Genomic DNA, 13,002 nt, shown 5'->3' with positions numbered 1-13,002 from the left:
AATGCTCCTGTCATTGTATCTTCCTGGGTTACTAGCCTGGGACCAGACAATTGAGAATGTAAAGCCTTCTACCCCCACCCCCTTTTCCCAGCCCGGTGATACGCCCCACTATCATTGGTATTCTTGACTCAGCCCTCCCACTGGCAGCTCTATTCAGCCTCTTCAATTCTATTCAGACTCTTTTGACCTGAATTTCAACTCCTTTTGGGGGTCTTACTTTGTTCCTCCTCTGCCAGGATCCTGAACCTGTTCTGAATCTATCCTGGTTCTGTAAAAATCTGCTCTCTGTGCACTGTCCCCACTCTGTCTAATCCATTTGGCTTCATATGAGCTGGATTCAGTGAGCTCTGCTTTCATATCATTTTTGCCAATCCCGATTTCCATCCATCAGCCTTATGAAACCCTTGAGGAACATCATCCCTTCCCTGTCATTTCTTCCTCCAACATCCCAGCTCCCACAAGATGTTTCTTCCCAGAGGTCTAGATCAGTCCTCCACTTTGAGTGACGTGCACTCTCTGCCTTGCTTCTGGAATCGTTGAACCATCAGAAAGAACCATGGAAACATTTCCAGTCTAAGGCCAGCCAAACACCTTGTTATGAGCAAGATTGTGTTGGAGTCTCTTGCTTGCATTAAAATGGAAGCTTCAGGACAATAAGAAATAAAAACTTGTTCAAGAGTATCACTCTCCTATCCTTTATTAAATGAAGTACCAGGTCATAGGTAAAGAGCACCTGCACTCCTGGATAGAGAAGGGCTTCTTCAGCTGCAGACCTGCAGGGAGCCCCAGTCAGCGGGTCATGGCCTTCAAAGCAACCAGAACTCTGTCAATACTGGAATGACTTTCCAGGGCAGGGGTATCATCTCCACCCTTTTGCTATTTCATTCAGGCCCAAAGGTATGATCATAACTCACCTTACCAGATTTGGGACACTATGCAATAAATGTCACCTTAATTTTGGTAGAAACATTCAAGTAAGTCAGCACAATTTCTAAGCAGATGGACTTTGAGTCTAGGGTTTGCAAAAGTTACATTCTCCTTCATTGTTTTAGGTAGAATAGGAAAAAGGAGTCCAGAATGGCAGTGGCTAAAAGGCAAGGAAGGGAAAAGCCTGCGAAAAATAGAACAAAGGAAGGTCCAAGGACGGGAGTGAGGACCTCAGGTAGAACAAACAGCAGTCCTGGCTAGCCCAATTTACATAGGGCAGGCCCAGGGAGGAGGAAAAAATATATAAAAAGAAGAGCCAAAAGGCTGGAGGGGGCGGGGGAGGGGCGCTCTTCCGTGTGCGCATGCGCAGTCTCTCTCTCTCTCTCTCTCTCTCTCTCTCTCTCTCTCTCTCTCTCTCTCTCTCTCTCTCTCTCTCTCTCTCTCTCCCCCACCCCCCACCCCCCACCCCGCCCCCGCGTCTTTTGGGTCAGCATGCCCTCACGCCTCGAGGATGTATTTTCCTTTATTTTCTAAATAAAACTGAGCTGTAACATGGAGCTGTAACACTGAGAGTTGTGATGCACCAAGGGCTTTAACGTCGGTCACTTCAAATTTTTCTTGTGAGGAGACAGAACCAAGTAAATTACACACTCCCCCTGACAACTGTAATTGTAATCACCTACAGAGAGGCAAGTAGAACTCCTTGTTCCTTTCCTAAAGATCTGCAATAACAGATTAATAATAGCCTCAGCCTGTGAATCCTGTTTCTGTATCTGATTGACTCAGGAGTCTCCTTTGATAACCACATGCCTGCAGATGGTACTGTTCTGAGAAGATCATCAGCCTTATCTGAGGACCTGCACTCTGGTCCTCATACAGGTAACACCTGTACTCTGTCTCTGTGACTAGGCAGGGGTTTTAACATCTTCATCCTGGAAAATTGGAGTCCTTCCCATGGAATGTGTGTGTTGAGCTTAGCAGAGACAGCCCTTTCCACTCTGGAGGTAAGACTGGGAAAATTTGAGTCCAGAGCCCTCTGCTGCCTCTGGGCCCACTGCCTGTCCAAACACACCTGCAGGAGGAAAGAAGGACCTTGTTACAAACAAGAGAAGAAGAGGTGGGTGACACCAAGGGGGCCCAAGTTCCTAGTCTCAAAAGACTTCAGAAGAAAGCGTCACATTACACTTAAAAATATGCGGGCTACTTTCAGATATCTTTTGATGTTGATTTCTAACATAATTATAATTTCATAGTGATAAGAGAACAGACTCTGTATGATTTCAATACCTTTACACCATGCCATTTTTGCACCTTGTTTAGTGTCCCTGGATATATTCCAATGTCTCCTAGTTTACAGCCTATGGGAACTGAAATAGAATTTGTATCCTACTGTTGTATGAAAATTGTATACATCTTAATTATGTTGAATTGGTTCATAGTGCTTTTCAGGTCTGCTATAATCTTCTACTTCTCTGTATATTCGTTCTATTATTTTTGAGAATATGATAGTGAAACTCCAACTCAAAATCTTACCTACTTAAAAATAATGGTAATATATAGTGGAACTATATGTAAATTTGCTCTTCATTTTCCAAGTCTCCTGTAATTGTGTTAGCATGCTTTCATAATTAAAAAAAAAAAAAATGTCCTCACAAAAGCCCTAGACACAGCACTCCTAAGGCTCTGCTTTTATGTTGTGGTTTTTTACTGATGTTGGTTTTGACTTTCTGAACTACCCTGATCCCTCAACTAAATCTTTTTGTACTTAGATGAATCTATTTGGCTTTCTAGTACCTGGAACTCAAGCATCCAAATTACCAAATGGCCCATAATTTATTCATCTTAGTAATGGATATAATTACTGTGTGAGGCCTTGGTGAACTGCACACCAGCAGGATGGCTTCTCCCCTTACAATACTAACCTTCCAGGAGAAGACAGAGCTGGATAGCACTCACTTTCTCTGAGTTCCCAGATTCACCACCCCGGGTGCCAGCGACCCTTTCTGAGGACACTTTTGCATGCTCTCCCTGTAGGAGCAGCAACAGCCCTTTTTCCATTTTATATTTCTATTATCTAGTGCAATCATAAAGACCCTCCAAATACTTGTTATGGGAATAAGTGAAATGCATAATACTAATAACAATACTGTTTTTATGGTTTCAAAGCCCTTCCAGACAAATTATCTCAAATACCAAGCATATCCATGGGATTTCTATAGTAGAAAGTTGATGTTTATCAGCATCACAGCCAAATAAAAATATCCTGTAAGACCTTCAACTTCCTTCCCTTTTCTTATCTAATCTTAATCTGATTTTCTGAGGAGACTTTCATACTGGGAAAAGAAGGAGCTCATGATTGGGAACAGGAGAGGAAAGGTGATAAAAGTATCTGGTTGATTTGGTTGCATTTCCTGAAAATAAAGTTAATTGGTTTCCATTGAATATGAATCTTAGAACCTCAAGTACCTAACAACCTCATCCTCTGGTGGTGACCCAGGAGCCAAAGTTTAGGATCTGCAAAGCTGAGACTGAAACACCTCATTCATTCTTTCATTCAGCAAATTCTATTGCATGCCAATTACATACCAAACATTATGGTAATTGTGGTGACCCCTTGGGATTTTACAGCTTAGTATGGTGGTTCTCAGGTGGTTCTCACCTGCCAGCACAGGAGACAAGAGACTCGAGTTCAGTCCCTGGATTAGGAAGATCTCATGGAGGAGGAAATGGCAACCCATTCCAGTGTTCTTGCCTGGAGAATCCCATGGACAGAGGAGCCTGGTGGGCTACAGTCCATGAGATGGCAAAGAGTCAGATGCATCTGAGCTCTATATAGTGTAAATGTAACAGTTGTTCTCAAACTGACTTGTACCCTGGAATCACCAGGAGAGCCGATACCTGAATCCTACTCCAAGAGCTTGTAATTTCCTTAGCCTGTGATCTGTATGTCTGCAGTTTCAAAATGTCCCCAGGTGTCCCATGAAATGTGCCACCACAGCTGAGAGCCACTAGTCTAGAGAGAGAGAATGGTGAATAAGCAGGGAATTACTAGAAAGGGTTTAAATCCCTGATGCAGGGGAACCATGTGCAACCCTCTCCACCCTAGCTTGGGAGATCCTGAGAGACTTCCCTGAGGAGGCAGCTGAGCCCAACAGGGCCCTGAGAACTGGCCCAGGTGCTGATGTTGAGAAGCTGAGAGAAGAACAGTATTCTGACCAAAGAGAATAGTAAATGTCATAAGAAAGTGCCCTAAAGGGAGAGAGAGAGAGAAAGAGGGAGCCTGGTGTGTTAAAGAACAGAAAATAGGCTTACAGTGAAAGGAGAGATAGGCAATGATAAAAACTGAGCTTGAAGAGGTGAGCAAAGGTCAAAACACAAAAATGGAAGTTTTGGGATGTCGGAAGGCAATGGGGACACATTACAAAGTGTGCGGTAGGAGAAGGAAAGGGTCCTCTGTGCTAGAGATAGAACCTTCTCTAAGCCCTTGCTCATCAGAATAACCTCGATGGCCACACTTGTAAATAAGACCAGCCTGGAGATAGCATGATTAATGAAGATTTGTAATTGTGTTAATGATTTATCCTTTCTTTAAAAATCTTGTTCTCGTCATTGTCTGTGATAAATTTATAGGCTTCTTTTTCTCCCCAGGAGATCAAAGCAGCTGCATCATCTCATTAACCTTCACCCCCAGAGAAGATGGCAAGGTAAATGATATTATATTAGGGAAATTTTTAAACACTTAAAGTTTAAAAGACTTGCCAAGAACTCAGTGTGATAAGCAGAGAAAATGCCAAATTCTAAGGCTGGTTTTTCTTCTGATTCTTAAGTTCTGATTTATCTGTGAGATGACATTGTGGGGAGAGAGGAACAGGTCAGCTTGGAGCATGTCTGCAGAGCAGGGTGGCATGGAGCTTCAAGCTAACCTGCACTTAGAAAAAAATCAGAGGGGAACAAAATTGCTTTTTGCTCAGCGAAGCTCTTACAATTTCAATTCCAGGGGAAATAGTTAATTCATGAACTGAGCTGTGAGAGGAATGAATGCACTGGCTCCGAGAGGAAAAGGGATCTGGCCAACTCACCAACTGCTAATACAAATTTTAGACTATTTTACATTTACCCTCATGAAGGGAAAGCTAGAAATTGCTTATCTAAAGCTAAAACACTGTGGACTGGATTTGATGGGTAGATTTTTGCTAACTCATCCACCACACGATGAGGTTGGCCCCTTTATTCGGTTTTGAATCAGTCGGCTGTGTTTCCCGACAAACCGCCAGCTCCTATAGGCCTACATCTGATTTTCTGCTGTCTTTGCCTGAAGTTCCCTCTTGCCTGATCACCTGAAAAAGACAGTTCAAATTCACCTTTTCAGTTCTAGCTCTGAGCCCAGCCTATTGCCTGAGTTCAGACCAAGTCAGAGTATGGATTAGACCAGTGCTTGCCAAACTGTAGTGGACGTCCTCCCAAATCACCTGGGGATCCTGTGAAAGTGTGGACCCCACATTCTGCATTTCTAATGAGCTCACAAATTGTGTCAATGCTGCAGGGCCATGAGCCACACCTTTTCTCTACCTGTTCTCAAGCTCTGAGATCTTTCCTCTCAAAAGCATCTTCCCATCAGCCTGCTTCAGTTTTTGTTAGTAGAGCATCTGAGTCTTAAAGGCCTTTTGCCCTTTCAGAGTCTTCTTTTTAAAACGCTTTCCCTAGAGGGTTAATATTTGATACTCTGTCTTAGCTAAGAGGGTCAGGGATTAGATTTCAGTTGGTTGAAATCCAAATCAAAGTGGAATGAGTCAGGACTGTGGATATTAAAAGGACAAAGGCAGCAAGGAACAAAGAAAGGGACTCACTGATAATACATTCTTCTCCAATTAAAGGAAAACTTAGAAACAAACAAAATCAAGCCACTCTTCCTGCCTTCAGTGGAGCTTCAAACCAGAGGATGTTACCTGGAACACACTGGAGAGTCATAACCTTGGAGGTAAATCCCACTCTGCCCTAGGATTGGGACTTGGGAAAAACTATGTAACTTTCTGCATTAGTTTCCTGATCTATAGACTGGAAATGACAATACTTACTCCATCCACCGCAACTTGTTGTGAGGACTAAATGAGATATTTAATCTCAGCTATTGCCAAGCACCTACTACGGTAGCCCTAATAGTCACTCAAAATATAATCAAAATGTAATAAGCAATGCCAGTGAAATTAGCGAAATTCAGATTATCAGAAGAGCTCAAGAAGGTGTTCAGGAAATCAACAAACTCCAGTTTGGGATGTATAAAGGGAATATACTTCATCGTATAATTTGTCCTCTCATATCTGTGCCACATCTCAGCTCTCAACCTGCAATGAAGTCTTCCCTGACTCCTCCTTTCAAGGACTGGCCACATTTCATTTAGTCCTAGATTCTTCTTCTAGAGAAATGCCATATACAAGATGGAAAACAGCCCTTAGATTCCTCTTGGTATACCTTACTTAATTAGAAGAAGACACTGGAAATCCATTACTTCATTTGCCATCTGCTAACTGATGTTGGGCAAATAACAAACTTGCCCACTTTTAGTTTCCCGCTCTGTCAAGTGGGTGGAAGAACAGCTATCCTAGATATTTATCGTTCACCTAATATGGAGTGTTGTACATGGCCCCTCAGTCATTGAAAACTGCAGTCCCTTCTACCTCAAACCCCCCATCAATGTTCCTTCATCCCACGTGTCAAATGAACAAGTCCCTAAGAAGCAAAGAAACCAAGTTAAATATTGATTCTAACCTTACAGCTTCGTTTCTTTTCTCTTAACCCTTGCCCAAGCTGATGCTGCTAATTTTCCCCAGACGTAGCAGTCCAAAGAACTATAGGAGAAACTGAGTTGAATGTGATGTTTTAGGGCTGTGCTTTTCTAACAATAGGTCTAAAAAAGGCTGATTTGAATTTCTAAGGAGGTCAGCATCTCAGCCACTCAGCCTCAAGATGAGAATTGCTCTAGGAAATGGAGTTGTCAGGGGCAACACTGCAGAGGACAGGGGGCACTGTCCTCTTCCCCACCTAGAACTCAGATGGGCCAAGCCAAGAATCAAAAGCAAAATTGGCATATATGCTCTGTTTCCTGACAAATGATGTTCAATTTAGGCCGTGATGATTTTTCTAATATACCATTTAATATAAATTTTGTTTTATATGAGTTAGCAGATGGGGCCTGAAAGCTGCAGAGCAGAATGGATGTGCAAAATGTTATAAGTCACATTGGTAGGGTGACAGGTTCCGTGTGTCGGCGGGGAGTAGGGAGCCATTAAAAAAAGAAAATCAGGTCAACACCTAGGTGTTATGAAGATGAAAAAAAAAAATCATAACTGGAGAATCTAGGGATTTTTAATCTGATCTTTTTTTTTAAGATGGGAAATGAAGTGTTGAAGTACCCCTTGCGTAGAGTACCACTTTTATCAGTTCTCACCTCCTCCCTGGGTCTCAGTTTCCTTATCCAGAAAAATGAGGCTTGTTTCAGGTCAGGGATGGCAAAGAAGTTTCCCTTCGCGTGCTAACTCTAACCCTTGGCAGTGGCTGAGGACTGGTCTGGGAAATCTGAGGCTCCAGCTGGGCTGGTGTCACGATGTGCTTAGTCCTTCAGTCATAACCAACTCTTTGCGACCCCATTCTCCAGGCAAGAACACTGGAATGGGGTGCCATGCCCACCTCCATAGGATCTTCCTGACCCAGGAATCCAACTGGTATCTCTTCTTCATTGGCAGGTGGCTTCTTTACCACTAGCGCCACCTAGTGTCATAATAAATAGATGATCATTGCTTTACCGACAAAGGTCCGTCTAGTCAAGGCTATGGTTTTTCCAGTAGTCATGTATGGATGTGAGAGTTGGACTATAAAGCAAGCTGAGCGCTGAAGAATTGATGCTTTTGAACTGTGGTGTTGGAGAAGACTCTTGAGAGTCCCTTGGACTGCAAGGAGATCCAACCAGTCCATCCTAAAGGAAATCAGTCCTGAATATTCACTGGAAGGACTGATGCTGAAGCTGAAACTCCAATACTTTGGCCACCTGATGTGAAGAGCTGACTCATTTGAAAAGACCTTGATGCTGGTAAAGATCGAAGACAGGAGGAGAAGGGGACAACAGAGGATGAGATGGTTGCATGGCATCACCGACTTGATGGACCTAAGTTTAAGCAAGCTCCGGAAGTTGGTGATGGACAGGAAAGGCTGGTGTGCTGCATTCCATGGGGTCACAAAGAGTCGGACACGACTGAGAGACTGCTCTGAACTAACCAGGGTAAAGCCGGTTATAGTTGTGCTAAACATTTGAACTCGAATGGTCTCTGATTGTTGTTGTTCAGTTGTTCAGTTGTGTCTGACCCTTTGCAACCCCATAAACTGCAGCACGCCAGGCTTTCCTGTCCTTCACTGTCTTCTGGAGTTTGCACAAACTCATGTCCATTGAGTTGATGATGCCATTCAACCGTCTCATGCTCTGTTGCCCTCTTCTTCTCCTGCCTTCACTCTTTCCCAACATCAGGGTCTTTTCCAATGAGTCCATTCTTCGAATCAGGTGGCCAAGGGGTTGGAGCTTCAACTTCAGCATCAGTCCTTCCAATGAATATTCAGGGTTTATTTCCTTTAGGATTGACTGGTTTGATCTCCTTGTAGTCCAAGGGACTCTCAAGAGTCTTCTCCAACACCACGGTTCAAAAGCATCAGTTCTTCAGTGGTCAACCTTCTTTATGGTCTCTGAAGACCCTTCCATTCTTAATAGTTACTGATCCTAATGTACCCACCATGGGATGAAGGGAAGAGGCAGAGGAGGAGCTATAGATTATATTGGGAGACTCCAGAGAGAAAATAGTCTCCTACAGGTCACCCAGGAGCATAGTTTTGGCTAAAAGACATTCTGAAGTTTGGCCACTAAATGCCACCCACAAATTCAAGCCCGGGCAATACGTGTGACTTGGAGTTTTTTTTTAATGTATTTTTAAACAACAAAGATATAAGTCCTCATAGTTCTCTCTTTTGGCATCTATGATGCATTGAATTGTGAGCCCCAAAAGACTTGTCCATTTCTTCAAGCTCAGAACCTGCAAATGTTACCTTATTTCAAAAAAGGGTCTTTGCAAAAATATTTAAAAATCTTGAGATGAGATCATTCTGGATTACTCAGGTGGGTCCTAAATCCAGTGATGGGTGTCCTCATAAGAGACAGGAGAGATGACACATGAAGAGGAGAAGGGACTGTGCCCACGGAGGTAGAGGTTAGAGAGATGCAGGCCAAAGAGGCCAAGGAGGGCTGACAGCCACCAGCAGCTAGCCGAGGCAGGGGAGGACCCTCGCCTGGCCCGCAGAAAATCAACATGAGAAAGTAAACGTCTGTTGTAAGCCACCAAGTTTCAGATCACTTTTACAAAGCCTCAGGAAACTAACACAGCAGCCTACAGTACAAGTGTTTACAGAGCGGCTCTGGCTGGCCAGAGGAAGAAGCAGTTCATGGCTCTCCACAGAGGGCATTGGCCCAGGTCCTCGCCATTGCTTTCTGCCACCCGCCCTTCAGACTCTCTCCCTGACACAGGGCTGTTGCTGCAGCTCAAGCAGGGAACCCCCGCCTGGTTTCCTCTGGGCCTCCACTCAACTGCATCATCTTGATCTTCAGATGGCCTCTTGTAGGCCACGCTTCAGGCCCACCTTGATCTCAGCCAAGTTCTATAGTCTAACTTCACTACCAGCCTAATCATTCATCATAGTTCTAGCTGCACAGAATGCTCCTGGAGGTGTTGGAGAACATATGCTTAAGCTAGACTCCCTCCCCTTTATCACCCAAATGACTGCCCAAGCCAGTATTGCCGAAACTCGGCCAGCATTTGGCAGCTGAGGAATGGAGCAAAAGAGGAACTCAAATGCAAGCAACATCCCTAAAACAGTGTTTGATAAGGAAATGTTCCTCTCTAACTTGTATTACACAATGGGCAAAGGGACCATTTCTGAAATTTCATCACGATGACCTGAGAGCTTCAGCCTACAGCAACAGCAAGTCACAGTAAGAACAAGAGGACCAGACCGTGAGTTTCATCTGATGCAATTGCCATTGCCTTACCATTTTTTGTCCCCCAGATTTACACAGTCTACTTCTACTTTTCATCTCATTCCACAGCCACTTATTAGACCTCTGTAGGAAAAATAGAGCCAGCTGTCCTGTGAGCTTTGCCCTCCAGTCCCGTCACAGCTTGTGGCAAGGGCCTAGTATGGCTCATGTCTCTTTAGGATGACACCTATGATGACAAAAAGCCAGGCCACAGATTCTATTTCCTGTATGTTACTATAATATCTTATATTATTATAGTCCGTTACTTAACGTCTGTGCGACATAGAACATTTATATAATGTCTGGGAAACACTGGCTTCTTGTCTATGAGGAAGGAATAATAAGAGTTTCCTTGCATGATGACAGTGAAAATCAACATACCTAGTCCAGGGCCAGGCACAGGACTGGCAAAGTTCTCAGGAAATATCCATTACCATGATTTCCACTACTATTATTGTGATTGCTGTCATGGCTGTTGCTGCTACTGCTGCTAAGTCACTTCAGTAGTATCCGACTCTATGCGACCCCATAGATGGCAGCCCACCAGGCTCCCCCATCCCTGGGATTCTTCAGGCAAGAACACTGGAGTGGGTTGCCATTTCCTTCTCCAATGCATGAAAGTGAAAAGTGAAAGTGAAGTCGCTCAGTCATATCTGACTCTTAGCGACCCCATGGACCCTCTCCCAAAGATACATAATCCTCTGTCCCACGACATGTCTGCTTGCCTCCATATTTGCTCCTGTAATGGCTGAGGGAGAGATGAAGACCATGGAAGAAATGGAAGCAAAAACTTGGGGCCCACTAGATTAGAAAGGGTCTGAGCTGTTCCTGGATCAGGAGATCCATCTGTATAGCAGCCTCTTTGATAACTCTCTTTTGTATTCTGAGCACAGAGTCCTCATTAGACACTTCTGCTTCAGAAATAACAGCAGCCTGACACTTGATTTTATCTCCAAAATCACCAACCTGCATAAGAAATATGCATCATCCCAAGAAACCATCTTGCTTTGGGAATAATTAGACACGTGACTCTAGAATTCCCCAGTGTGGACAGCCCAGGCTGTCTTTATCCCTCCCTTCTACCTGGGTTGACACTGCCACTCACCTTTGGCCAAGCACAGACAAAAGGGTTTCTGTTTGCATCCCTGCCGACCTGGTGTTTGTCCACCAACACCTCCAGCCTCATCCCCCTTGGGGTACCAGCTCTGTGCCACACTTCAGGCTGTGATACAGCCCGCTGCACCCCCTTCACTGCCTCAGCCTCAACTCCTCCCTTCAACCTGCCCACCTCTGCCCTCTCCTCCCTATCTAGCCATGCTCTTCTGTACCTGTACACACCTGGCTCTTGACCAAAATGCAGGTCATTGATACTGCCTCTGACCTTCTTAGGAAAACTTCAGTTTCCTGATTGTTTCCATCAATGTACTCCAGCTCTATCATAAGTGTGAGTCAGATGTAGGGGGTATGCATGGTCATCCGGGCAGTGCTCCAAATTCCCCCTCACATGTCCTCACCCCAATTAAGAGCCTTCCTTTCCCTGTAAAGTCAATCAACCTTCAAGAAGTGTATCTGATGGACTAGTCACACTGACATGTAAATGACTGGTGAGAAAGAAAAGGCTTCCCCTTCGGGACTGTAACCTAACACGTAGGAATTCCTCAGGGTCCTCCATTGGCCCAAACTCTGGGAACCTTTGTTCAGTTCAGTCACTCAGTCATGTCTGACTCTTTGTAACCCCATGGATTGTAGCACGCCAGGCCTCCGTGTCCATTAGCAACTCCTGGAGTTCACTCAAACTCACATTTCCATTGAGTCAGTGATGCCATCCAACCATCTCATCCTCTGTTGTCCCCCTTCCTTCTGCCTTCAATCTTTCCCAGCTTCAGAGTCTTTTCTAATGGGTCAGTTGTTTGCATCAGGTGGCCATAGTATTAGAGTTCTAGGTTCAGCATCAGTCCTTCCAATGAATATTCAGGACTCATTTCCTTTAGGATTGACTGGTTGGATCTCCTTGCAGTCCAAGGGACTCTCAAGAGTCTTCTCCAGTACCACAGTTCAAGAGCATCAATTCTTCGGCACTCAGCTTTCTTTATAGTCCAGGAACCTTTGTACCCTCTGCAAAAATGAATTCTTTAAACAAAGGTCAGTCAGTGCACTGGGTCTTCCCATGTGGCGCTAGTGGTAAAGAATCCTCCTCCCAATGCAGGAGACTCAGGAGATGTGGGTTGATCCCTGGGTTGGGAAGATCCCCTGGAGGAGGAAATGGCAACCCACTCCAGTATTCTTGCTTGGAGAATCCCATGGACAGAGGAGCCTGGTGGGCTGTAGTCCCGGGGTCACAGAGAGTCGGACACGACTGAGCAGTACAGCTGTCAGTGCATTAGTTTGCTGGGGCTGCCATAACAAAGTGTCACAAACTGAGTGGCTCAAGCCACAGAAATTTATTATCTCACTGTTCTGGAGGCCAAAAGTCTGAAATCAAGATGTCAGCAGGCTTGTTGCCCTTTGAGGGCTGTGAGGGACAACCTGTCCCATGCCCCTCCCCCTGCTTGTGTACCCTCAGGTACGCCTTGGCTTGTAGATGGCATTCAGCCTGAGTCTTCATATCACCTTCCTTCTGTACCTGTCTGTCTGTGCATCCAGATTTCCCCATTTATAAGGACACCTGTAAGGACACCAGTCATACTGGGTTAGGGACCGTCCTAAAGACCTCATCTTAATTTGATCATCTGCAAAGACCCCATTGCCACGTAACGTCACATTCACAGGTCCTGGAGGATAGGACACCAACACTTTTTGCAGGGTACACAGCTTAACCCATGACACTTAGGTACAATGTATCCTTATTCGTGTCAAGAATGCATTCCTAAAAATCTCATATGATATGAAACTTTCATAATTAGTTTTTCTAAAGGAAAAACAATAGTTGAGGGCAAGGCGGAGGGACTATTATCTCAACATATATTTATCACTTAGTTTGTTAATATTTCCTCGTTTTCTTTTTC

The 13,002-nt window shown here is 44.4% G+C and overlaps 1 long non-coding RNA gene across 1 annotated transcript; it reads left to right on the top strand.

The window, feature by feature from the left end:
• Positions 1-4,572: 4,572 nt before the first annotated feature.
• LOC147374234 (uncharacterized) lies at positions 4,573-6,697 on the top strand. The gene is made up of 2 exons (XR_015163220.1): positions 4,573-4,631; positions 5,802-6,697. It is a non-coding gene; the product is annotated as an uncharacterized LOC147374234 (long non-coding RNA).
• Positions 6,698-13,002: the final 6,305 nt, after the last annotated feature.

The sequence above is a fragment of the Bos grunniens genome, chromosome 4, assembly GCF_055505025.1.
Source record: "Bos grunniens cultivar Pamir isolate PY7600 chromosome 4, Bosgru_T2T1.0, whole genome shotgun sequence".
Classification (NCBI taxonomy): domain Eukaryota; kingdom Metazoa; phylum Chordata; class Mammalia; order Artiodactyla; family Bovidae; genus Bos; species Bos grunniens.
The sequence above is the reverse complement of the archived record's forward strand: the minus strand, read 5'-3'. Positions and strand labels throughout refer to the sequence as shown.